This window comes from Neovison vison, chromosome 3 (genome assembly GCF_020171115.1).
Source record: "Neovison vison isolate M4711 chromosome 3, ASM_NN_V1, whole genome shotgun sequence".
In the NCBI taxonomy this organism is placed as follows: domain Eukaryota; kingdom Metazoa; phylum Chordata; class Mammalia; order Carnivora; family Mustelidae; genus Neogale; species Neogale vison.
The window spans coordinates 197,485,489-197,511,433 of record NC_058093.1 but is presented as its reverse complement, the minus strand read 5'-3'; the positions used below and the strand labels follow the sequence as shown (position 1 = coordinate 197,511,433).

General features: G+C 52.8%; 1 protein-coding gene across 10 annotated transcripts in view; it reads left to right on the top strand.

Annotated features, from left to right (window-relative positions):
* The window catches only part of PITPNM2 (phosphatidylinositol transfer protein membrane associated 2), a 134,270-nt gene that overhangs the window by 70,484 nt on the left and 37,841 nt on the right, over positions 1-25,945 (top strand). Inside the window, exon 1 of one of the 10 annotated variants that reach the window (XM_044243449.1) lies at positions 16,188-16,207. The exons of the other annotated variants lie outside the window; for them this stretch is intronic. The gene's annotated coding sequence lies outside the window, so the exon portion shown is untranslated. Of the gene's footprint in view, positions 1-16,187; positions 16,208-25,945 lie in introns of those variants that run through there. 10 annotated transcript variants of the gene reach the window in all.

The following is a 25,945-nucleotide window of genomic DNA, read 5'->3' as shown; positions in this document are numbered from 1 at the left end:
CACCACCACCACCACCACCACCACCACACACACACACACACACACACACACACACACACACACACACCACCCCCCCCCCACCTGTGTATTCCTCTCTGAGCCACACTCCTTTGCTGTCCATCAGCTCCCAATTTTTTCCTTCCGAAAGACCGGGTCACCGCGTGCTGCAAACCTCAGCCCTCACTGGAGGCTGCTGGCCTCCTGAAATTCTGACTTTCCAGGTGACCTTGGGCATGTCTGTCCTCTGAGCCCTTGTCTCTCATCTGCAGGTGATCTGAGACAAGGGACTCACATGGTGACTTGGGTCAGCTATTCACGAGGTGCTGGGCTCCTCAGAAATGCTGCCAGATGACTGTTCCCTTCCTTGGTCCTGCTGCCTCTACGGCCAGCCCCGTCCCCTGGTGTACCCCATCCACAGGTGTTTGCTGAGCACCTGTTTTGGGCAGAACGGGGGGCATAGGGGGGCTGCCCAGCAGAGGTGGCTTTAAGCAGCCCAGAGGTTTGACCGGACATGTCAGGGAGGAGGGCAGGTGTCACCCTTCGTATACACATCCAGGGTCGCAGCGTTGTCTCATTTAATCCCACCTTCCCCTGTCACGTGCGTGATCGGGTAAACTGAGGCCTGAAGGGGTTGAACGACTTACTTGAAGACAACGCTTGGATTGGAACTTAGGTCGGTCTGGTTCCAGAACTGGTCTCTCCCACTGCACCTTGCGGTTTCCAGCTTGCCTCGTTTGCTTCCTGCCACCGTCCCCCGCCCCCAGGGTGGGAGGACTTTGCCTGCCCCCGCCGTCCTCCACCTCCCCCGGTCCTGCTGTTCCGCTCGGGGCTGTTCAGCGCCTCCTCACTTCCCACCCTGTTGACACGGGCTGTTGCTGGGTTGGTTTTGTTTTTGACCTAGTCAGCCTGGCAGGGAAGTGGCGGGCTGTGTGCAGAGCTTCCCGAAATAGCCCCAGGCTCCCTGCCAGTGATAGAAGAGCCAGACTGTGTGCGGTCTTGGGCCAGTAGAGGCTGACTCCGTTTCCTGCACCCAGCCACCCCGCCTTCTTCTTGGGCTCCCCTGCCTCGTGCCTCCCCCAGCCCAGGTCACTGAATGCCACTTCCCACACCTGTGCCCCCTTAAGAGGTTTTTGGCCCCAGAGTGCCCGGAGGTCAGGTGTGGTTGGGATAGCCTGGGGCCTGGGATCAGGGACTCTCATTTCCTCCCCGTGACTGACTTGCCTGATGACCTTGACCAAGTCCCGGGTACTCCCTTGGCTTTAGTCCTCCCTTTGGAGGTGGGGGAGGCACATCTGTACACCCCCCTGGCCTTAACATGGGGGGTGAGTGAGAGAGTGGGGGCAGGGCGCCCAAACAGGCAGTGGGAAGGTTCGTAATAACGATCTCAGTGAGTCACTTCTGAGCCCCACTGTGTGGAGTGTGAGGACACAGTTCAAAGGGAAGCGTTCCGTTAGCAGGTGGTTCCAAGGCGGTGCTGCGCCACAGCAATCACGGCAGCCGGGACCCTGTCTTGAGTGTTGTTGGGTGCTGGGTATTTTCTGTTTCACTGTCCCTTAGTCTGTTCCCTCTCAACTGAGCGTACATGGCACCGGACCTGGTTTCATGAGCAAGAGAACTAAGCGTCAGAGGGGTGCCTTGGGGACACAGTCAGTTGAGTGTGCAACTCATGGTTTTGGCTCATAATGGAAGGGTCGTGAGATCGAGCCCTTCGTCAGGGTCTGGGCTCAGTGGGGAGTCTGCCTGAGGTTCTCTGCCTCCACCTCTAAAGATAAATAAATAAGTCTTTAAAATGAAAAAAACACAACAAAACAAAACTGAGAGACAGAGTAACTTGCTAAGACCAGGTAAAAGGGGGAGCTGTGATAGGAGCCCTGTTCTGGCTTCAGAACCCATGTTCCATCCGGAGTCATGCCCTCTCTTTCAGGGTAAACTTGTCCCTGCTCTAGGCTCTTCTCTCCTGACCCTGAGCCCTGTCCTTTGGGGATCCCCTCGGCAGCCTGAGCAGCCAGAAGGTTCTGTGTATATTCATATGGAAAACCTGATGCAGGACAGAAATCCACAAGGGACTTACCTCAAAAGAGAGCCCTGAGGACATGGGGGCATCTCTGGGACTGAAAAGCTGCCCAGTTAGAGCAGCTCTTTTTATACTGGACATTGAGGCAACAGAAGAGTCACCAAGCATTTTGCAATCAGGCACCATCATGCACCAAGCCCTTGGGGGCACATGCATGTGCCCTCCAAAACCTGGGGAGGCCCCATTATTTAGACTTGGCAGGTGAAGAAATGCAGCTCAGTGAGGAGGTCTGGCCACCCCTCTGAGGCCGCCAGCTCCCATGGCAGGACCAGGACTAGACCCCAGTCTGTCTGGTGCTCTCGCTGCCCCTGGCGAATCCAGCGAATAGGAAGCCTGTGTCTCCTCCCCCTTGCCCCTTCCTCCTCTGGTCCAGGTGCGGGTTTGGACACACATGTGGCTCAGCAGCGTGGGCAGGGATTGGCCTGAGCAGGTGTCCGCGGCTGCCCAGGGCTGGGTTCCATCCCCAGAGTAGGGCTCCCGGCCCTGTTTGCTGGTGCGATTGTATTTACACACATTTCTCTGTGTGTTTATGTGTGAGCGCAAAGCTGTCTTTGGTTTGTGACTAATCCTGCACTGCGTGCCCTGGGGTCGAGGCCTGGCAAGTTTGGGGGGACAGGGTGTCTATGATGCGTGTCGTCTGGACTGCATCGGCTGTGGGATGAACCAGGCCCGACACACAGTTGTTTCCTGGGGAAGAGACGCCGAAATGCAGAGCCATAATTCCCTAGCCTCGATTCCAGAATCCCGCAAGCTCAGAAAACCAAATGCTTTTTCATAACTCATTTGGCAGCAAAATCCCACCCGAACCGAGGTGAGGCTATTTATAGTCCAAGTGAGGCTATTTATAACCTCGGCGCAGTCTACGTCCACGAAGTCCCCTGCAGAAATGTCAGTGTATCTGATTATCGGGTCCCGCTGAGCGAAGCAGCGTCACCCATCGAAATGCGGGGAGCCCTGAATTCTGAACTACATCAGGCCCCGAGGGTAACTCCTCTCCTTTTTAGCCTTCCGCAGATAGCCTCTGCTTCCAGGCGCTTCCCCTGGGATTCCTGGAGCTGAGGGAGGGTGTCGCCCCAAGTGCCTGGAAGACCCCCGCAGCCCCCAGCCTCGCAGCCCCCGCCACCGGCCGCATCCAGCAGCTAGGTGCTCCTGGTATGGCCGTGAGGGACGGATTACATCTTCAACTGCAGGCTCAGCGTGGCGCGCCCTCCACACTGACGTCTGACTCCCTTGCTGGGGGTATTGCCCCCTCTCTTCACGGAGGAGGCCAGGGAGGCTCAGTTCTAAGTGTCATGTCTAAGGACAGAGGTGAGGAGGGCAAGTGCTGGGCCTCCGTCTTGTCCTTCCACCCGGCTGCCTCTCTGGGAGGGAGTCTAGGCACGAACAGCAACATGTCTCCCTGGATTTGCAGCCAAAGCATGTTGAAATGGGGAGGGAGGAAGCAGATGGAGACCCAGGTGCCCGTGCAGGGTGGGTAGGCAGATGCAAGTCAGGCCCCTCCTTTGGTAGGGAGGAGGGAGGGGGAGAAGCAGGAGCCCCTCCACTGCTGCAGGGCCTCCCACGGCCCCCCCCCCCGCCCACCTTCCACTGTAATTCCTGCTTCTCAGACAGTCCCCTTTGTCAGAGCACCTGTGCCGCCTCCCCACCTTGTCTGTTGCCGACAGCTGGCCACCGATGGCGCAGGGTCTTCTGCCGCCGCTGGGTCTTATCTGCAGTGCTCACAGAAACCCCAGGCCCTCAGAGAGGGGGGTCACTTTGCCTAAATCCCTTCTGCCCACTGTTCTTGGGGCCACCTCCCCCACAACTTTCAGGGGCTTCCTTGTATCTGGTCTTTGGTGGGCTCTGAAGTCCCAAGGGGCCTGGCTTCCCGGCATGCAAGCTCTTTCCAGCTCGTCTCCTGTCAGTCATCCTGTGATGACCCAGGGCCCCCTTGCCACCTGCCACGGAGTCCTGCCTCAGAGTCTTTGCTCCGCCTCTCAGCCACTGGAGTGCCTCCCCAGCTCCCACCGGAGGCACCCCTGCCTGCAGGGCCATGCTGCCGTGAGAGAGCGCTGCTGATGGTCACAGGGCCCTGCGAGGGCTGCAGTTTCCACATCGACAATGAACAGGCCTTATTAGGGCAGGGGCCTGGCGTGGTCCATACCTCTGCGTGAGCCCTGCCAGTAGGGGCTTTCTTGCTGGCCCTTTCTGGGTCAGAAAGTTTCCCAGAGCTGCCATGGGCTTAAAAAAGACAGCTGGGGCTCACTGTAGAGACCTTTGGCTGGAGAGGGCCAGGACTCTCCGCTCCAATTCCGGCTCTGCCCTCAGTCCCTGGAGGGAGGGGAGGGATGGATGGATCCCTGGGTGCGCAGATGGACACGTGGATGCACGGATGCGTGGGTGTTGCATGGTCTCGGGCATGCGTGTGTGTACGTGTGGGTGCGTGGGCAGACAGAGGTGCTGGTGGATGGATGCGTGGATGGACGGATCAGTTCCATCGGTCCTGGCCTTCATTTCCCATCTGTACGATGCTAACGTTGGGTTACAAGTTCTCCTTCAGTTTCTGGGTTCTGCAATTCCGTCTGCATCAGCCTAGCACCCTTAAGAACCCTGCTCCACCCCGGGCACCTCTAAAGAACGCCATACCTGTGCCCGGGGACTCAGGAACCCTTTCTCAGCTGTGCTTTCTGCTTGCCCTGGGCATTCCCTGGGCCTCGCAGCCCTAGCCTTCAACCTCTGCCCGCTGTGTGCTGTCTGGACACTGTGTCCACACAGCTCTCCAGCTGCAGGTGCGGCCAGGCTTTCCCCAACCTCTGGTTTGGACAGAGCCGTTTGTTTATCTGCGGGAGGGCTGGGTGTCTGTTCGGAAGGAGCCCCCGAGGGACCGGTGGTTGGAAATGTGCTCCTTGTGGAAGGGAAGAGCGCCCCCTGAAGTTGGGCAGCCCTGTGGTGGCAGCAGGCCCTGGGGTCCACAGCAGACACGCGGCCCCGCCCCTCCAAGAGCTTGCAGCTTTGTGAGGTAACAGTGTGCACAGTAACACACCCCCTCCGTGTACGGAGAGCCTGGCGGACAGGAGGGCAGCTGTGGCCAAGGAGGCTGTGGGCCAGGGACCGCTTTATCAACAAGGCAGATGTGGTTGGGGCTCGGCTCCCTAAGCAGGGTGTCCCTGCGGAGGTGGGGACCCAGATAGTGGCAGGAAGCACAGGCACCGAGACTGGCCAGGGAGCTCGGCGCACGCGGTCGCCCGGCCTTCCGTTCCTGCAGGAGCTTCGGCTTCTGGATAAGGTGCATAAAGTTGAATTCTTGAAGGTCTTTAAGCAGAAAAGGGACCAGTCAGTTCTCCTTTCTTACAGTCTGTAAGGAAACAAAGGTTGAGTCAGAAAACTCCCCCTGACCGGCGTGCTGAGCCCTCACGGCCTCGTGGTTGGGATAAGGAGCTGGCATGCCAGCTCACTGAAAAAGGGGCGGCTGCCAGGACACACTGGACAAAGAAGGGAAAATGATTAACTTGAAGTTCCGCCTGACTTTTCTTTTTTTTTTCTGGAAAAAACATTTTTTTTTTGGAGATGTAATTCATATAACATAAAACTGTGTTAACAGTTCTGCCGCATTTAGTTCATGTACAATATATTAGACTGTGGTCATGTGACTGCCCCCTCTGTTGATTCTAGAACATTCTCCTCACCCCAAAAGAAACCCTGAAACCATTAGCAGTCACTCCCCATCTCCCCATACCCAGGCCTTGGCGGGCGCTGATCTGATTTCTTTCTCCATGGATATGCTGGTTCCACATCATCATATCACGAGAGTCACACACCCCAAATGCCAGGGGCCTTTTGGGCTGACTTTGGTTCTGCTTTGCCCTCCCCCAACCCTATCCCTAAGCTCACCTGTACTTCGTGCTGTGCGGCCCCCAGGCCAGCCCGGTGTCCATCCTGGCTGTAGCTCCTAGCCTCGCACTAGCCCATGAGGGAAGCCTAGGCAGATTCCATCAAGCCAGTCAGCAGGAAGCTGGAGAAGCAGGTCTTCTGCCCTCACAGGGCATGGATTCCGTGGAGGGCTGTGACACTGGGAGAGTAACCCCCCTACCCCCACCCTGACCCAGCAGAGAGCACAGACCCAGCTCCAGAAGCCACAGTGCTGCAGGTCACAGCTGGGACCCAGGCAGCTTCCCTCCTGGCCTGATCTGTGCCCACCACTCTGTCTGGTAGACCCTCTTCCAGGACTCAGGCTCAGTGGCCACCATGTAATGAACCACAGGGGAGGTGGCTTATTGACTGACCACCCCCCCAGGACTGGTCCTTGGAAGATCCCCCAGAAATGACCCAAAGTACCTTCTCTCTGACCATTCGGAAACAACAGGGTTCTTTGTGCCCTGCCACGCACCTTGGCTGGTCTTCTCCCTTCCCAGAATCCCTGAATCCCGCTTGCCAAGGGTTTCTAGAGATCTACAGAGTGCCTCGTGGTATGTGTGCCCAGCACTGAGAGAGCCGGATGTGGGCCCTGCCCTTGCGCCTTGTGGTTTGGGCCCGGACAGTGGGAATGGTGTGGGAACAGAAGGTGAGGTGCTTGTCGAGGGGACCCTGAGCGCCCAGCTTCTCCTGGAGTGGTCGGGGGTGCTCACAGAGCAGGAGCTGATTAGGCAAAGGCTTTCAGGACATTTTGGGGGTTTGCCACGTAGACCAGGTGGGGAAGGGCTATTTTGACAGAAGGAGCAGCAAGTGTGAATCACAGCGAATGCTTTAGGCGACAGTGAGGGATCCCCCGCTGCGTTTCAGACACTAGGGACTGGGTAGGAGATGTGAGTACTGCCCTCGAGGGCTTTAAAGCTGGGGTGCTGAGGGCCGCGGGAGGGAAGCTGCCTGTGACATGGCTTTAGGGAAGACAGAGAGAAGGGCGGATGGAGCTAGAGAGTCAGGCCGGCCAGGTGGGAGGACCAGAGAGGTCATGGGCAGAGTACAAGGGCCTTGAGGGAGGTTCTGGGAGCAGAACCCCGGAGAGAGCTGTCAGATGTGGTCGGATACACTCTGACAGCTTCTAGGAGGATTTGGGGGGACCCAAAATGGAAGAGTGGGCAGCAGCTGGGCAGCTGTTCTGCCACCAAGGAGAACCAACAGGGTCGGAACGCAGGCCGAGGTCGAACAGGGACGGTGGGTGGGGTAGAGTGAGTCCCTGGTTCTGCGCGGTGACGTGAGACCCACGGGGAGGGCCCCAGGTGGTTCCTGGGGACCCGGTGCATTGCCAGCCTGGTCCTCAGCGGCTGTGAGGCGTTGGCTGAACTGCCTGATGTTGCCCAGCCCCGGTTCGGTCTTCTGCAAAATGTCCCAGAGGAGGGGACGGGGAGCTTCGGATCACTACTAGAAAGAGGGCGAGCCAGGGAATGAGGCTGGATTGGGCTGTGGTTCCCCGACAGGAGGACCCCTGGGCTCATGGCCCTGCTCCTACGAACTCGGGATCCCCTGGGTCTAGTCCAAGGGTCCCGGTCCCCCTTCCCAATACCTGGTTCCCACCTGGGCCCCCCGCATTGCCCACCCCTCCTCCTCCAATTAGTAGTTCAGGACAAGCAGTTGGCTCTGTTTTCTTTCCCTCCTGCTCTTGAATAGCCTCACTCCGGGGGGACGTGGGGTGTGGGGAGCCTGGGGTCTCTCACTGCCAGTAACCATGGCCTCGATGGGCCCCCATGGGCCCCAGGGTGCCCCAGCTTCAGATCTGCCGGCCCCCAGCCCATGGAGGTGGGGAAGAGCCTTAGACCTGCTGGTCCCACCTTCCAGCCGCCCCTGACTTCATGTGGGGCCTGTCCAGGGCACATGGCTGATAGTCACAGGATGAAGGGGCCAGTGGTGCCGCTTTCCCTGTGAGGAAGGGACTCACACACATGCTTCCCACTTTGGGGATCTGAGGCTTCAGAGCGCCTCAGCTGACCCAGGGCCAGTGTGCCTTCCGTCCGCACCTGCCGGCTCTCCACTAAGGCCAAGGGCTGGACCTCAGGGGACAAGGACCTCCCTGCTGGCAAAGCCCTGCAGGGGAAGCTTTAGCACATGCTCCCCTCTCTGGTTGTTGGCCTCGTTCTTAATGAAATCCTGGGGGCACAGCCAAGTGCATGTGACCCCCTAATTGGGCTGAATGTGGAGAGAGGCAGATCTCGAGGCCTACGTGGCAGGTGATTACCCTAGCTCCTGGCCTGAGGCCGAGGAGGGCTGGGACAAGGTCCAGGGCCCCACAGGATTGGGAGAGGGCGGAAGGACTTTCAGCTTTTGTCTGCTAATCCAGGAGGACTTGCTGGAAGAGGGGAGCAGGTCAGTTCAGTTCTTTCATGCTTGGCGTCTGGCAGGAGGCAGCAGCACCGAGAAGCCAACCAGGCCCGCGGGGGCGCCCTCCAGGGCTCGGGGCCTCTGTGGCACTGTCCCTACGTCTGTCATCAGGTGAAGCCTTCCCGGTGAGTAGTGGGCACAGAATGGTCCGGAGCGGCTCTGAATCGAGAGTTGGTCTCCCAGGCAATGTGAACGTGAGCCATCAGCCTGCACCCTCCACCTGTGCCCCCAGCACTGCCCGAGAGCTCCGGCAGAGTTCAGGTGCTAGCTCTCCTTCGCAGATGAGCCAGCCCAGGCCATATATAAGCGGCTGTGACATATATAAGCGGCTGAGCTCAGCCGGATACTCTTTCCTTTGAGGCTCGACGACCGCCCAGACCTGAGGGCCAGGGTCTGGGACTCAGTCCTCAGGGCCCCTCAGAGCTGACTCAAGGAAGTTTGATGGGGGTTGGGCTGACCGGTGGTGTTCCAGGAGCCAGATGGACTTGGGGACAGAGGTGGCGGGAGCTTAACACCGTAGGACAGAGCTCCTGGGGAACATGGGGGCCCCCACAATGGCTGGCGGAGGCCCCTCCATGACTAACTTCTCTTCAATCCTTCCCTTCTTTCTTTCGTCCTGCTCTCTTGGACACCTCACAAGCGTGTTCGTTCAGATCTGTCTTAAGATCGTCTTATTAGCGTATGAAGACACCATAGACAGGGCTTGTGGGGAGCCCCCTGCACGGGCTCCCCCTGCCCTGTGTGCCCCTGCAGGGGAGGGGAGAAAGGTGAGGGTGGCCCTCAGGGGTCGGGCAAGAAGGAGATTTTTCCATCTAGGATCTGTGGAAAGGATGGGTCTGGCTTTGGGGATGATCAGAAGGTCCCGTAGCCTGATCTCCCCTCCAAGTGGTCCAGAAACACGTGGCTCCAAGCAAAGCCTACTGATGTGTGATTAATTTACAAATAGGCGTGCAGAGCGGGACATTGTGTACACAGGAGCCCGCTGTTCCTGCAAAGCTGTGTCAAGATGTCACCAAGCTTGGTTTTATTTTAGTACCAAGTTATTGTATCTGTTTAGCACCAAACCTGCGCACGCACTAGGAGGCTGGGCTGGCGGCAATGTCTCCTCCAGAGGAGACAGACCTTTGAGGTCGTTCCAGGCCCCATGCAGATAGGGGGCCCAGATTCACGAGAAGCCCAGAGCAACTTCCCAGTTGCACAGAGAGTGTCCATGTTTCGTGGATAAAGTCTCCCCACACAGAAGATCGGTGCATGCTGGGGACACTGGACGTCATGTCCTCCTACGTCCTCCCGCGTCTGCCCTCCACCCCAGCCAGCCTCGGCCGTCTCCTAACCAGATGACCTCCCCACGACTCACGTGGACTCAGAAGACAGAATGTGAGAAGACAGAATGACCATACAAAGAAAAACACTTTAGCTGATCTGAAATTTTTAATCATTGTTTATTTTGACCTTGGGGTGAAATTTATCATAATGCCCTTTTGGAGGAGAAGGTTAACTCAGCAAGTGAGTAACTGTGCAGAAGGTCAAAGAGGCTGCATCACCCTCCGATTAGTCAGGACTTTTCTGGTGGTAAATAACATAAGTCCAGTCTGCGCGAGCTCCAGCCACAGGGGTCCCTGCTGGGGACGCTCACATCCCTGGGGAGGGAGGACAGGGCGGCCCACAGCGGCAGCTGGATCCAGGTGCAGCCAGGACTTGCACTCACGCCTAGCTCCACTGAGGCCCATGTGCCTGTTCCATTGTCCCAGGCTGGCTGCATGGAGAGCTCGTACCTGCTGACACCTTCCTTCCTCTCCACCAGGGAAAGGGCCAGCTCATGTTCTCTTTGACCCCAGGCTGAAAAATAGGTCCCTGGCATTTTAAGCAGAGACAAGGTCACCATCTGCAGGTTGAGGGCACGCTGCTGCCTTCTCCTCCTGCTCCCCAAAGCCCTTGATGTGATAGAACAAATTTTTTTTTAAATTTTTTTTTTTAAGATTTTATTTATTTATTTGAGAGAGAGACAGTGAGAGAGAGCATGAGCGAGGAGAAGGCCAGAGAGCGAAGCAGACTCCCCATGGAGCTGGGAGCCTGATGCGGGACTCGATCCCGGGACTCCAGGATCATGACCTGAGCCGAAGGCAGTCGTCCAACCAACTGAGCCACCCAGGCGTCCCTGATAGAACAAATATTATTAAATATCCATGTGGACAAAGAGATGCCTTTAGCACATAAGAAACCACGAGGACTTAGCAAAAATGGGGTGAAAACGGAATGAGACCGAGGAAGGAAACAATGGTCAAATCGTACTCAGGAGGGAGAGAGGATTCTAGGTGTGCTCCAAGCCTAGATGTGACATATGAGGGCCAGGAAGAGGTTCTCGGGTGACCTACATAGTTTGGTGCATAAATGAGGAAGTAGAATGAATACACAGCTATCAAGTTTCTTCTCTTGTTGGGGAGGGAGAGGTGGACCCTTATTAAATCTGGGCACTCTGGAGAAGTATATGTTTAAGTGTGTGCATTTAAATATTTGAAGAGGACCCCTAGAGTGAGAGTCAGCAGACTGTGGCCTGCAGGTCAGATCTGGCCCATGCTCCATTTGTGTAAATAAAGTTTTATTGGGACACAGCCACACCCATTTGTTAGTATATGTTTCTATGGCTGATTTCCTGCTATAGTGGCAGAGCTGAGAAATTGTAACAGAGACTGCATGGCCCACAAAGCCTAAAATAATTACTATGTGGCCCTTAATGGAAAAAGTTTGCAGATCCTGCTCTAGAAAAATAAAAATAACACAAAACATCCAATGCAATATAGAGAAATATATATATCTAAGAAAAAAAAATGAATCCAAAAAAAAGCAAAGAAGATTGAAAGGAAATACATAATGTAAACAGAAAATGGCAAGAATTAGTCTAAATGTCAGTAACCACAATGATTGAGAACAGAGACATTCTCTCAATATAAGCTAAAAAAATTGTTTTGAATGAGACCGAAAAAGAGAAAAAGAAACCTAAGAAATCTGAAAATAAAAGGATGAGGAAAGAAATCCTTCTTATACAGAGCAGAGAAAGCAAATGAGCCATGTTAATATCAGTGAAAGAGAAGTAAAATGAGCATAGTTTAGGGATTGAGGAATTGCTTAATGTGGTAAAAGGAATTCTCTGCTGGGAAGTTGAAGTTAAAATACATGAACTTTCTGTACTTGACCATGTAGCTTCAAATACAGTAAATAAAAAGTGATCTTATGAGGGAAGAAGAAGACAAATATAGAGTAACAGTGTTGAGCTTCGAAAGTCTCCAAGACATCTACGTGGGTGGACACAGATGATAAAATTGTGTGGGGACGTAACACACACACACACACACACACACAGAGGCATGTAAGTACAAGGAGTACTGGGAAAATGTGATGAAAACCTGTAGATTTTCTTAGTGTCGGTGTCCTGCTTGTGATGTTATCACTCTGTAAAATGTTTCCTGGGCGGGAGACTGGATAGCGTGCACGCGATCTCCCTGCATTATTTCTTACAATGGCATGCGAGTTGACGAGAAAAGTCCTCCAGAGGAACACATCGGGTACAGAAAACTGAGTAACTCTTAGGTCAGATGAGGGAGTCGAGATGAAAATTTCAAACTGCAGGGGTTTTTTTGAAGATTTTTTGTATTTATTTGAGATAGAGTGAGAGCGAGCAGGGGAACACCAGTGGGCAGAGCAGCAGAGGGAGTGGGAGAAGCAGGCTCCTCGCTGAGCAGGGATGTGGGGCTGGATCCCAGGACCTTGAGATCATGACCTGAGCCAATGGCAGACGCTTCACCAGCTGAGTCACCCTGGGGCCTCTGAACTCCGGGATTTTAAATGAAGAACAGTAAGATCCCTGAATATACAAACCCACAGCATGAAGCCAAATCCATACTCAAAGGACAGGCTATAGCCCTATATCCATTTATTAAAAGGCAGATAAGATGCAAAATTATAAAAATTACTGAAGTCCACTTTCAATTCAAGAAGTTAGAGAAATAAAATCAGAGAAGGCAAAAAGATACTGTTAGAAGTACAGTCAGAAAATGGAGTAGATGTTATCAATAATCCTAAGTGTGTTCTTTGAAAGGGCTAGTCTGATTTCAAAATAAAAAGTGGAAGGCACAAACAAAAAGAATATAACTATAGAGATTTTAAAAAGAAGAGACTATTATATGTACCTTTATGCCAATTAATTAGAAAACGTAAGTGAAATGTAGAACTTTCTGAGAAAATAATGCTTCCAAAATTGGCTTCTCAAGAAAATAAATTTTTCCCTTAAAATGGGGATAAAACTTCCTAAGCCTTCAAGAAATAGATTATCCTCATGTTACAGGAGCTGTCTCGGGACAGGAAAAGGCGTTCTGGGTCCTCTTCCAAGGAGCTCTCTCTGGTATCAGAGTCAGAGGATAACTCAGCCAAACTGCCGGCCGGTGTCACTTCTGAACAGAAACCTACAATCTTCTGGGGAAAAAAAAAAAAAAATAGCAAGTTTAATTCCGCCAGATTTGGAAAGAATAATGCAAGCATGACCTAGTAGGATTTATCCCAAGAATGGAAGGAAGATTTAATGTTTAAAAAAAAAAAAAAAAAAAAGCTTTTCATCTAATTTATTATATTGACTGCTTGCTTTTTTTTTTTTTTTTTTTAAAGTTGTTCAAAATTAGGACTGTTCTCGTCATAGAACAGACAAAGGCATGCTTGCTTTTGAGGGACTCCTGGGAGAACTCTGTCACACTGTTTTTTCTTGTGTCCTGTCCCTGGGGGGCACAGGTGAGGCTGCAGGGGGACCAGGTCGTCCTTCTCAGGGTGACGGAAGGAAGGCAGTGTGCTGTAGTGAACAGAGCAAAAATTCTAAAGTCAGGCCAGGCTGAGAAGAAAATGGAGAGATTATATGATCTAAGCTGCTCGGAGAGGTTGCACACGGCCTGAAGGAAAGAGGTGTGGTTTGAATCGTGTCCCGGTCCCCCGCCCCCACTGGTGGATCTGTGACCTTATGTAATCAAGGTAAGGTCCTACTGGAGTAGGGTGGGCATTATTATAAGAAGGCCACGTGAAGGGGTGCCTGGGTGGCTCAGTGGGTTAAAGCCTCTGCCTTCAGCTCAGGTCATGATCCCAGGGTTCTGGGATGGAGCCCTGCATGGGGCTCTCTGCTCAGCAGGGAGCCTGCTTCCTCCTCTCTCTGTCTGCCTCTCTGCCTACTTGTGATCTCTGTCTGTCAAATAAATAAATAAAATCTTTAAAAAGAAGGCCACGTGAAGACACAGGGACCCAGAGACACACAGAGAATGCCACGTGGCCTTGGATAGAGCCCCAAGCCAATGAATGCCAAGGATTGCTGGCAAATTCCAGAAGCTAAGAGAAAGCCATGGAGGAAGGGACCAACCTGACACCTTGATTTCAGACTCCTAGCCTCCAGAACCGCAAGCAAGTCAGCGACTTCTTTTAAGTCACCCAGTTTGCAGTGTTTTGTGACAGCAGCCCCAGGAAACAAAGACACCTAGCCTGGAGGAGGAACAGAGGCAAAGGGTGACCAGACTGTGCCCAGACCTGTGGCTGGTTCAGCCCCGACTGTGCTCCGCGGTGGTGGAGGGTTCTGTCCCCGGGGCAGTAACGCAAGCGTTTGCTGAAGCAAACATCAGTTCTGTCTGAAAGCACAGACCCTCATCCCGAGTCTCAGAGGCGTTCTACACATAACTTCCACAGAAAATGAGCAGTTCAGAGTCAAAAATAACTGAGCCTAAGAAGAGAGAAGGCACTCTGAGCCAGAGCCAGAGCCAGCAGGAGCAAGTTACAGCAGAAACAGACCCTCAGGACCTTGGATCCTGCAGCATTTAGGCAGAGACAGGAAAATAACTATGTTCGATGCGTTTAAATAAATAGAAGGCACGGCTGAAACACCGTGCAGGGAATACAGAGCTGTAAAAAAATGATGAAGCAGGTTTGGAAAAGAACCAAATAGAAGTTTACCAGGAGAGTCATCATAGCTGAAGAAAGGGTTTTTAACTGGAAGCCAGACGTGAAGAAACCACCCAGAACACTAGAAAGAGGAAGGTGTAGAGAAGATAAGACACTTGGAGAGGAAGAGAACACCTGACTTTCATCTAATTAGAGTTCCACAGAGAGAAGAGAAAAATAAGCTAGAGGCCACGTCTGGAGAGCTCATTGCTGAGAATTTTCCAGATCTGCTGAAAGACAGAGGTAGGAATGGGGAGTTGCTTTGGTGAAAGGAAGGAGAATGCTGGAGAAGTCAGTGAGATTCAGCTCATAAAAGATGGCTAATTCTTCTCTCAAGTCCTGGGCTCGGAGCTAGTTCCAGCCCAGCCCCCAGAATGACTCGGGAGATGCCAAACCCTTCACCCTTCCTCCTCTCCAATCTAGATCGGTTCTTCTTACCCACTAGTTACTGAGGGGCAGCTCCTGAGAACTGAAAGGTCCTTGTGCTAAGACAAGGTGTCAGTGAAGAGCGAGCCTTGAGACTCTTGAAAACTTTGCCCCAAATCAAGCAGAGTCCTTTCCCGGGACTGCCCAACTCGAGGGACTGCCAATCTTGTAGTCCATGAGAATGTCACTTAGAGTTGGGCAGTGCACAGGCTGTGCAGTTGAACTAGGCAACCCACCCTCCTCTGATGCCTTCTTTTCCCAAGTTATGTGCCCATGGGGTTTTCCAAGTTTAACCAGAGGCTCCCCCCCCCTTTGTGTTTTCTTTCCTTCCTCCCTCCCATGATAGGATGGCATCCATCATTGCCGGGAGGATTTTATGGGGCAATGAAGGGAAGCTAATAGCTCTGCAAAGAAGAGCTGGGAAATTTTCCAGGCATATAGTGTTCCCTGGCAGCCCTGAGAAACTTGGCTGTAAAGGCCACACTGCTCACTCAGTGAGACAGAGCAAGGCCTGGGCAGAGCTGTACAGACACGTGAATTTGCATGTACACACATGCACGACTCCCCCTGGGAGCACTGGCTGGGCCTTTTGGGCCAGGCTCCAACCAGGCCTGCTTGCTCCCTACTGAACTGAGCATTTGGACCCAACTGTTGGTGGCCTGAGCTGCCCGGACCCAAGCTTGCACAGGGCACCGTAGATCAAGCCTGGATCACAGGCCAGGAGGTACGGATTCGTCCGTCCTGCCCTTGACTCACTGTGTGGCCCCATGAAATGACTCAGCCCCTCTGGGCTTTCCTCTTCCCACCTTTCCCTGGCAACTCACAAGCATCGACTTTCTAATGAGAACATGGCGGTCTTGGGTGATACCCTGTAGCCCTGGGCCCGTCTGAGAGTGAAGGTGACTGGGGCCACCCAGTGTTGCCGGATCCCCCTCAGGGCCAAACACCCGCCTCCCCCACAGGAAGGGAGCTAAGATGGCTCCTGAGGCCCCCCATGCCCTCCGTGGAGAACAGCGTTCAGCCCTCTGCCTGTCTGAGGCTTCTGCCCCTGCACACAGCACTCTCTTGGGGGGAGGCAAGTCTGGCTCTGGGAACAGTCTGAGTCACAGACGCCGTCAAGAAACTGGGTTTGTTATTCCAGGGACGTGGCAGGGAATTGTGCGCTATTCTTGGAGGATCTTGTAGTCGCTCTGAGAACAGCTAACAGAGCAGTTTGTAATTAGCACTTCGGCTGCTTAGTGGCACTATCTGCCTGAAGAGGGGTTTGGGGGAACATTCGCCGAGCGAACCTTCTTTGGTACCTGCTAGGTGCCAGACCCCCTGCTCCCCAGGATCAGAGACCGAAAAGGGGGAGTAGCACAGATGTGCTGTCATTTCTTCCGGCCGCGAGGGATGCAGGCGAGGTCCCTGGTGTGGGGTTGACTGTGCTGTCAAGGAGGGGGCACTGTACAAGTGAGTCCCCTCACTCGGGAGTGTGGTGAGCTGTGGGGGTCCTCCACGGAGGGACGCGGCCTCTGGCCCAAGGCCCAGATCACTGCAGGGAGCCAGCCGGGCCAAGGCTGGGGTACGGGGGTTTAACAGGCAGGGTCGAGACCGGAATCAGGAACTCACCTGGCTTATTCTAAGAGAAGGAAGCATGCTGGGTTCCTACAGTGGGAATCTCCTTCCTTTTTAAGGATGAGTAATATTCCCCAATGGGTCTTCGATGACTTGGGGAGGTCTGTCTTCTCGTGTGGCCAAGAGACTCCTCAGGGGTTCTGTCTTAGTCCCCCAGACCCCTAGCTCCTGGTATGGAGCCTGACATTGGGCCCCGGTCTAAGATCTCTTGCTGAGAGGGGATGCTGGAGGATTTGTTGAGACGAGAATTTAAGGACCCTGTCTACCAGATGATGAGGTTGAGAATTTAACCTCAATAAATGGTCCAAATGGCCCTCCCTTGGCAATGCAGTGATTTGGGCTGGAACCAAGGAGTCTGTATTTTGAAAGAAATAGCAATCTTTATTTCCGAGATCAGTCAGAAACATTAAATTAAAACCAAGTAAATACTCTTGCATGGAGTTTACGTGGGTTTTCCCTTGGCTCCAAGGTTTGAATTCACTACAAAGTAACCCGAAAGAGAGAGAAAAAAAGTATTTTTCTAAATCATGCATCTTTGAGGGGCACGTGGGTGGCTCAGTCGGTGAAGCATCCGGCTCAGGTCGTGATCTCAGGGTCCTGGGATAGAGCCCCGCGTCGCGGGTCTGCCTGGGCTTCTCTTCTCCTTCTGCCTTGCCCCCCTACCCGCTCCTGTTCTGTCTCTCAATAAGTAAATTTAAAAAATCTTAAAAAAAAAAAAAAAAACCATGACATCTTTGTAAAAAAGTATCAAAGCTGTCCTGTTTGCTCACATTGTATCCAGATTCTGACCACCAGGAATGCATCAATAATTACTTCTGACCTCAAACATAGCACTTACCCGTTTGGGTCCTTGCAAACATAGAGCATCCCTGTGTGTTCCACCTTGGAGGGTTAATCTGAAAAAGCAAGAGCATGAAGCGAAAGCTTTTGTAAACCGTAAAATGCTATTATTCATGCCAAGGGTATATATGTATGTACGCTGATGTCCCTTTCCATGACGGTTGTTCAGTTCTTAGCTGTTTCTATCTTGGCTGCACAGAGAGATGGACCGGACTCCAACACTTACTGAGTCACGGGGGAGACAAGGGCCCATGATGACACGCAGCCTTGGCTTCCTCAGCTGTAAAAATGGGTGTAATAGCCATGAAGTAGAATATCATTCTGGCATAAGAAGGCAGGAGGTACTGCTCTGTGCCACAGCGTGGATGAACCTTGAAAACGTGATGCAAAGTGGAAGAAAGGCAGACACAAAAGGCCGCATGGGGCGCGAATCCATTTACGTGATGCGTCCAGAAAGGCAAGTCCGTGGAAACAGAAAGCGGATGAATGAGAGCTTGGAAGTTGGTGGGGGCGGGAGCAGAGGGCGAGGGCTCATGCGACCCGGGCTTCCTTTTGGGGTGAGGAAACGTTCTGGAGCCAGGTAGTGGTGATGGCTATGGTCTGTAAATACACTCATCACCACCGAATCGAACACTTTGAAAAGCTGTATATCGTATGTGAATTACATCTCAATAAAACAGGGCACCCGGGTGGCTCAGTTGGTTGGGCGACTGCCTTCGGCACAGGTCATGATCCTGGAGTCCCGGAATCGAGTCCCGCATCCAGCCCCCTGCTCAGCCGGGGGTCTGCTTCTCCCTCTGCCCCTCCTCCCTTCTCCTGCTCTCTCTCTCTCTCTCTCTCACTCTCTCTCAGATGAATAAATAGAAGTCTTTAAAGAAAAGAAATAAAACAGATAAGTGGGGGCAGTCCATCTGGTGTGAGGCAGGCGGGAGGGTTCCGTGACTCCTAATTTACTTGGGTTGCCAGACTGTGTGACATGGTCGGAGGGGTCTGTAAGCCAGGGGACCAATCAGAAGGTCTGGTTTGCTGTGCGCCGGGGTGTGGGTTGTGACGCGAGCCTGGTAGGGCCTCCAGGAGCATCAGCGTTGGACGGACTGGACGTCCCCTGCAGCGTCGTCCTCACACTCTGTATGCAGGACTGCCGTGCAGGGAGGCACGGTGGGGTGGGGGGCTAAGGCTCTGACACTCCCCCACCCTTGCTCCTCAGTTGTATCTCTAAAGCACACTCCGTGTGGTCTCTAGAATCTGGCAAGTTTGGGAGCTGTGGTTGCAGGCAGTGCGGGGAGCCGTGGGGTGTCCGGAGTGCGGTGGGCTGAAGCGGGCAGGACTGGGGACACCGGCTCCTACACTCCAGCATGGGGCGTGCGCCCCTCCAGATGGGAGGTCAGCCCCACCCGGCTTACTTGCAGCCTGCACGAGACCAGCTGTGTTTCTTTTGGAACAAAAAGCACATCATAATTTGCAGCTGATGGCTGTTCTGCTTGGGGCCCCAGGAATGGTGCACAGAGGCGGCTCCGAGCAGAGGTTCATCGGTGGGTGTGTCGGCTGAGCAGAGAGAACCTCGTCCGGGCAGAAACCGAGGCAAGGGCAGTGCTCCCTGCCAGCCCCCGGCTTGTGCTCCATCACTGGGTGTTAAATGCAGGCGTTAACAAAGGTCTGGAGGCGATGAGGACTGAAGACTGGCTCAGCCCCTCAGGGACCCCTGGCTCAGGTCAATGGCGGGCTGACCGGCGCAGTTGCCGTGGGGTGGTGGGTTGGGAAAGAGCCTGGGAAGATGGAAACCCCAAGTACAGCTAAGCGTAGGAGGATTTTGCCAGAAGGGAGGAGCAGAGAGGGGGGTGGTACCAAGAGAGTGGGGTTGAGAGCCGTGGGATTTGGTTTTTGCAAACCTGGGAGCCGTTCCTTGCATGCTTTTATGCTGACGGGGGCGGGGGTCCAGGAGAGCCACAGACTGACGGCAGGTGGGAATTGGAGGAGAGAGAGACGGGGATCAGAGAGAAGGTGCATGATGACCCGTGGGAGGCACAGGAGCTTGCCAGGTGCTGCCCCCCACCGCCCCCACCGAGGCGTCCGGTCAAAACCCGAGCCCAGGATGGCCCGGGAAGTAAGCCCCCAGCCCTGGTAGCTGCGATTGTCACCGATGTTCCGCGAAAGTTGTTATCACACTGTCATCATGACAAGCAGTCGTCACCAGTGGTGGTGAAAATCCCAGTTCTGTCTCTGGGCACGCTGGGTGCCCCACAGCTTCTTTCCCCTGGCAGCAGGATTCGCGGAGGCCCTCCGGGGCAGCGTCCACAGGGCACCCAATGCCTGCCAATGCGCCGAGCTCCGTGCTGGACACCAGGGTCACCGAGCCCTACCCGCCTGGAGGTGCCCCCCACCTGCAAATATCTGGGGGTCCCCCCTTCTTCCCACCCCATAGCTTGGGGTTTCTCCCCTAGAGGGGAGCTCCTCTCCAAGGCCAGCATGCTCCAGATGCAGGACCTTAGGTGAGTGATGTGCTCTGGTGACATGGAATGATCTGGATGTTGCTGCTGCAGTGATAGCCCCTGGCAGAGGTGATGGAGGAGGGTGGGGGACAGGAGGCCCGGGAGCACGCCCCAGAGGATGGGCTCGGCCCCCAGCCAGGCTGTCGGGCAAGGTCCCTCTGGGGTTCTGTTTCCCTTGTCACATCTCGGCCCCGGTGGCGTGCAGGCTTGTTTGAGCTGGCCTCCGTGCTCGCTATGGGGAGCACCCCCTGGAGGCCAGTGTGGTGATGGTCACAGCTACAGTGACCAGCAGAGCAGGGTCCCTGAAGCATGATGAGGAGAGATTAGGAGGGGAGCGCTGGCCTAGGGAGCTGGTCTCGGTTTTAACTTCCTCACCTGTAAATCTCCTCTCCCCTTTTCCCGAAAAGCAAGGTCGGCAGGGGATTTTGCAGGCCTGGCAGGAGGGTGGGAGTCAGGAATTTGGGGTGCCTATTGCCCTTCTCTTGTGGCTGTCCCTGAGTGGGGCAGCCTACCTTCTCTGGGCCTGCTTTGCTGTCTCCAGCACAGCGATGGAAAGCTCTCCGACTGATGTCACGGCTGCCTTTCAGGCTGGAGTGTTACAGAAGAAAAGCTACACTACCTTCAAGGATCTTCTAAGGGTTCCTAGCCCTGCAGAGCAGTGCGTGTCCTGCGGTGCCCGCTCTCTGTCTCATGGCTTTGACAGTCCAGCCCTGCAGTGGCTTGGCCGCATTCCCCAGCCCGGTGCTCTGGGCACACAGCGATGATATTTACGGCCTTTCCCCGAAATATTGGTGCCTGCATGGGGGCCCAGGGCTTTGGAGGCTCCATGAGTCCTTGTTTCATTGCTCCGGCCAGGGCAGGGGGTAACGCTGGGTCTTCCAACCCACCACGCTTGCAAAATCCAGGTCTCAGTCTCACTTATAAGGTGACCGTTGGACTGGAGTGGGGGGTCTTTACCGTTGCCTCCAGAGAAGTCTTGGCGGAAGCCCCCCATCTCCAGCTACAGTTGGAGACTGTGGGGGCAGGGATTGGACCCGCTCCTCCCCCAGCTCCTTCCAGCTCACACTTTCCTGGGGGATGTGCCTGGCCCTGCTCTGACCCCCCAGGGGGCAGAGAGCAGCTGTGGATGCAGACTTCATGCACACACTCCCCCATCCCCGGAGGGGCTGGTCCCAGGCACACAAGGAATTGCTCCTTTCTTCTGCGCACCCCCATTCGTCTGGAGCCAGCCATCTCTGGATGCAGAGGGTAGGGGCAGAGCTGCCCAGGTGGGGGCCGGTGAAGTTCTGTTACCCGCTTTGGCCTCCGATGAGGGAGGGGCCCGCAGACCTGGGAAGCCAAGAGCAGAGCAAGGGGCCTTTCCTGGAGGATGTGGAAGAGAGACCCAAGAGAACCAGAAGGGATGTTACAGACACACTGGAGGCTGCCTCGGCCCCCGTCTCCCCTGCCAGCCACCCTCCACGCTGTCACAGATGTCTAGGCAGGCTCCGATGGCCTGGCTCGAGTCGCTTCCAGACCTAATGGCCAGAATGCAGCCGAATTGCGTTTGGACGGATTCCATCCTCTGCTGTCTCTGCACAGCCACGCTCCTAAATTCCATCTGTGACGTCAAACCACAGCTAATCATGGAAAAGCAGATTAGGTTCAGTAAACTCAATTTTCTTCTTCCCCTCCCAGTCCGGCGTCTCACCATGGCCTTCGCTCAAAGAGGGGTCTTGCCTACCTGCTCAGTCACACACCCTTTTGAGCCCAACCCCAGCGACCCGCCAGGCTCTAATAAAGTCCCTCCAGCCTGGCCACCCCAGCCCCTTTACCCCCATGATGCTAGGGGGATCTCTGAAGCCTGGGGAGGCCCTAAGACGTGTCCTGACCTTGACCCTTCAGGCAGAACCAGGGGTTCCTGGTCACCGCAGGCTCCTTTTGTCTTCCTCGTATGGATCCTGATGGGACAGGCTGCCGGAGAGGAAGGGGATGACGCCCTTCCTGCCAGGCCTCATGCCTTGTCCAGGGCTGTGCTCAGCCCCGATGGCCTTCCTGATCACCACGTCAGCTGGCTCGGACTCTGACGTCTGGCCTGTCTGCTTCCTCTAACACACTGATGACCATGGGGGCCGGAGTCCTTCCTGAGGTCATGAATTCAGGGCTTCCAGGAAGCCAGGGGCCCTATCAGAGGCCCATGGGAAGGTCTGTCCTGTCCCCCCTGGAGAAAGCCTGGGGGATTGTGCAGACAGGTGTGTCTTGGGCATGGCGGTCACTCAGACTCCTCGCCCGGCCTCCCTCGCAGAAGGGCCTCGGGAGACGTGTGCTTTTCTTTCTTCCCTCTCACTGCACCAGGCACTGGGAGCAGCCCTGTTGTAAGTAGTAAAATATGATTCTGTCTAACCCATCACGACTCCTGCAGGGACAGAGATGAAATGTGTGTCTCGCACGTGCCCAGGCAGCCGGAGTGGGTGTAATGAAATTGCGAGTTCAGCTGCTGGTTGAAGGGGGCTCGGGGCACAGGCAGACGCACCAGTCACACTGCCTTCTCTCCTGAGGGGCCTAGGGTCTGCCTGCACACTCTTGCTTCAGGCTTAACCAGGGAGAAAGCAAGGGGACCCTGCCGTGCCTGTGTCTATGTCTATGTCTATGCCTGTGTCTGTGAAATCAACCAGGCACCTGCCAAAGGGTCGCCTGTCCTTTGGACGTCTGTGCCCTCGGTGCTAGGATGTCCTTACCTGATGGCAGTGGGCTTAGGGGCTGCACCTAAGGTAAGCAGCTCAGCCAGAAAGCTATCCGGGCTCAGGCACCAGCCTTCCTACCCCTGCTGAGCTCAGAAACACCACCTAACTGCTCACTGAGTACTGGGTGGAAGTGGGTTAAGCATTTGATGTGCATCATGTCATTTAATGCTCAAGACAGTCCAATGGGGCAGGTGCTGTTCTCAACTACTATTTTGCTATTTTGTAGAAGATAAAATGAAAGATCAAAGACTTTAAGCAATTTGCCCACGATCACCGCTGGGAGGTAGCAGAAGGTCTGGCTGACTCAAAGGACATGGTTTTTAACAGCTACGTTGACTGTCCTTCTCTGGCTGGTACTCAGACTCCTGCTCAAATTCTGCTTGCTGCTGCCTTGTAAAAAGTCAACTAATAAAGAAAAGTACAAGGAAAAAGTTGCACCCAATTCCACTGACTTGAGATAACCCTCACCAGCCTCCAGTGAGCATCATTTCAAACTTTCACACAAACAGACACATACAGAGTAGTGATGACAACAGCAACAAAATGGGTTTTAGCCATTTTTAGCAGTTTTAAAATGAAAAATCAAGTTTAATTTTCTTAAATTTAACTGAAGACAAATCCGTTTGCGTGTATTTGAAATGAAATGGGAGGAAATTGCTAAACTTCAGAACTACACTTCTTCCTCTTCAAGTGATAGTAGTTCCTAAAAGTTCCTGCAAGTTAATGCAGAGAAGAGAGAAAAAAATTTTCAAGGGAAAAACTTTTTTAAAAAAAGATTTTATTTATTTATTTATTTGACAGAGATCACAAGTAGGCAGAGAGAGAGGAGGAAGCAGCCTCCCTGCTGAGCAGAGAGCCCGATGCAGGGCTTGATCCCAGGACCCTGGAATCATGACCTGAGCCGGAGGCAAAGGCTTTAACCCAGTGAGCCACCCAGGTGCCCCGAGAAAAACTTTATAAACAGCTTTATTGAGATATAATTTACATACCAGACAATTAATTCATTTCAAATGCACAACTCAGTGGGTTTTTGTATACTACATATTTACTTCCGAAAAATTGTGGTAAATATATGACATAAGATTTGCCCTTGTAAACATGTTAAGTGTACGGTCCCGTGGCATTTAAGTACATTTATGATACTGTACCTCTACCTACCTTACTATTTCCAAAATGTTTTCATTCCCCAAATAGAAACTCTACAGTCAATGAATAATGCCACCCCAATTCCTACTTTCCCTAGCCTCTGGAAAGCTTTAGTCTACTTTCTGCAAGAAAAACTTTAAACAGATTGGAATCATTTTTTTTAATGAACAAATTTTACTTTTCAAAGCCATTTTAGGTTCACAGCAAAACTGAGAGCATAGTACAGAAAGTTCCCCTGTAGCCCTCTGCCCCACACATGCACAGCCATTCCCACTACCAACATCCCCCACCAATGTGGGACATTTGTGACAATTGATAAACCTGTATTGGTACATCATTATCACTCAAAGCCCATGTTTGCATTAGGCTCACCCCTTGTGTTGTGTGTTCTCTGAGTTTAGACAAACATACAACAACGTGTATCCACCATTCTTGTATCATCCAGGATAGTTCCACTTTCCTAAAAGTCCCTGTCCTCCACCTGTTCATCCCTCAATTTTTTAATCTATATAATGAACCAGCATTCATGCCATCCACCTCTGTTTTCCCCACTTTCAATTTTAGTGGAAAATTTTAGTTATATTATTATTTGTGTCCATTGTCAAGGTTTTTATATTCTATTCGATAATGATAAGTGCCCCAATCTCAAAAATACCCATTCAGTATTCACCGGGTGTCTCCATTGATGAACTTATCTTTGATTATTGGTTGGATTTCGGCATCAAGCAGTTCTTTTAAGACCGTGTGGATGTCTAAGCCTCTGAGCTTATGTTACAGAATGTCCAATAACTTTATACTCAAAGGACAGTTTTGCTGGGTATAAAATTCTGTGTCACGACTGCAGATAAATGCTTCACTGGTTTCTGAAATTGAGTTGCTGTGGAGAATTCTGAATCTCCTCAAATCACCTCCCTGGTGCCCTATTTATATGGTTCTTTCTTTATCCTTAAAGATCAGTAACTTTTTTAAAGGTGTATTATTTATTTAAGAGAGAGAGCATGTGCTGGCATGAGGGAGGGGCAGAGGGAGAGAGAGAAAGAGAGAGAATCTCAAGCTGACTCCACTCCGAGTGCAGAGCCTTACGTGGGGCTCAGCCTCGTGATCCTGAGATCAGAATCTGAGCCAAAACCATGAGTTAAGCACTTAACTGACTTCACTACCCAGGCACCCCAAGATCAGTAACCTTTTAAGGATGTCTTGGTGTTAATCACACCATCAAGTTTTCCTGGGCCACAGAATGGCAGTTCATTTTTTGGTTGGTTGGTTGGTTGGTTTTTTTTTTTTTGTAAGATTTTTATTTATTTATTTGACAGAGAGAGACACAGCGAGAGAGGGAACACAAGCAAGGGGAGTGGGAGAGGGAGACGCAAACTTCCTGCCGAGCAGGGAGCCTGATGCAGGGCTCGATCCCAGGACCCTGGGATCATGGCCTGAGCCAAAGGCAGAGGCTTAACGACTGAGCCACCCAGGCGCCCCATGGCCTTTCATTTGTAGCATCAATTTTGTTTTTGTTTTTTAAGTTCAGGGTATTTTTCCATTATATATTTGAATACTCTTCCCCTGTTCCATTATTGTATTTTCTTCACCAATTCGGTATGTGTTTGATTTTCCTTTCCCTCCCATGTCTGTCATTATTGTCTTACTGGTCTTCTCCACTTAATCTCGTATGATCTCTTGTAGCCAACCCTCGACACCTCTGGTCGTTCATGCTCTGCTTTGTCATTTTTTCATTGCTTATAATACAGTTTTTAAACAATAGGTGATATATTCGTCTTTCTTTCTCATTTTCTTGTGAACTCTGTTAACTCACCTTTCAGCCTTCACCTCTTTCTGCTGTCAAGTAAGTTCTTTTTAAAATTTCGGTGTCGGGCGCCTGGGTGGCTCAGTGGGATAAGCCACTGCCTTCGGCTCGGGTCATGATCGCAGGGTCCTGGGATCGAGCCGCGCATCGGGCTCTCTGCTCAGCCGGGAGCCTGCTTCCTTCTCTCTCTCTCTGCCTGCCTCTCTGCCTGCTTGTGATCTCTCTCTGTCAAATAAATAAATAAAATCTTTAAAAAAATAAAAAGAAATTTAAAAAATAAAAAAAATAAAAATAAAAATAAAATTTCGGTGTCTTGTCTCTTATACCCATCTGCCCCTACCGGTTCTTAAGCGAGTCTATCTGTAGTTTCTCTGGGTCTATGACTTGTCTTTTTCTGAAGTCTTTTTGTATTTCTCTGGATGATTCCTCATGCTGTGTTCTTCATCTGCCCCCATCCCAGCCATAATGCATAGGACCCATGCGAGTTCCTTTGGGATTATTACTCTTCAGCTACCTTCTAAACAGCAGCCTGTGAAAATGTGGGGAGTGGTCCAGAGTAGTCTGCAGCTCCATT